The following is a 1,190-nucleotide window of genomic DNA, read 5'->3' on the forward strand; positions in this document are numbered from 1 at the left end:
GGCGGGCGGGATGAGGAGGGAGGGAGGAGGGAGGGGAGGAGGAGGGAGGAGGGCGAGGAGGGGAGGAGGGAGGGGAGGAGGGCGAGGAGGGAGGCGCCCCGCCCGCCGCCTCCGAGTGAGCGCAGCGCCCCCAGCGGCAGGCCCAGGAACTGCAGCCCCGCCCGGGAAACTGAGGCCGGGATGGGGGAACTGAGGCCGGGATGGGGGAAACTGAGGCCGGGATGGGGGGAACTGAGGCCGGGATGGGGGAACTGAGGCCGGGATGGGGGGAAACTGAGGCCGGGATGGGGGGAACTGAGGCCGGGATGGGGGGAACTGAGGCCGGGATGGGGGGAACTGAGGCCGGGATGGGGAAACTGAGGCCGGGATGGGGGAAACTGAGGCCGGGATGGGGGAACTGAGGCCGGGATGGGGGGAAACTGAGGCCGGGATGGAGGAACTGAGGCCGGGATGGGGGGAATTGAGGCCGGGATGGGGGGAAACTGAGGCCGGGATGGGGGAAACTGAGGCCGGGATGGGAGAACTGAGGCCGGGATGGGGGAAACTGAGGCCGGGATGGGGGAACTGAGGCCGGGATGGGGGGAAACTGAGGCCGGGATGGGGGGAACTGAGGCCGGGATGGGGGGAAACTGAGGCCGGGATGGGGGAACTGAGGCCGGGATGGGGGGAAACTGAGGCCGGGATGGGGGAAACTGAGGCCGGGATGGGAGAACTGAGGCCGGGATGGGGGAAACTGAGGCCGGGATGTGGGGAAACTGAGGCCGGGATGGGGGAACTGAGGCCGGGATGGGGGGAAACTGAGGCCGGGATGGGGGAACTGAGGCCGGGATGGGGGGAAACTGAGGCCGGGATGGGGGAACTGAGGCCGGGATGGGGGGAAACTGAGGTCGGGATGGGGGAACTGAGGCCGGGATGGGGAAACTGAGGCTGGGAGGTTGCTGGGGAAACCGAGGCGGAGGCTCAAGGGGGAAAGAGAGGCCAGGCGGTTGGGAGGAACAGGCCCAGGGGCACGTGGGGAAACTGAGGCAGGGTAGGGCGGGGTCAGACCGGCGGGCGCCAGGGAGAGGTGGCAGGATTGGGAGTAGCCGCCTCTGGGAAGGGCCCAGGGGGCCGCCTGCCCAGCGCTCATTGGTAATAACGAGGAGGAGGAGGAGGAGCCAGGCAGGCTGGGGGAGGCTGACAGAGGAGGA

Source organism: Muscardinus avellanarius (assembly GCF_963383645.1).
Source record: "Muscardinus avellanarius genome assembly, chromosome: 16".
NCBI classification, from domain to species: Eukaryota; Metazoa; Chordata; class Mammalia; order Rodentia; family Gliridae; genus Muscardinus; species Muscardinus avellanarius.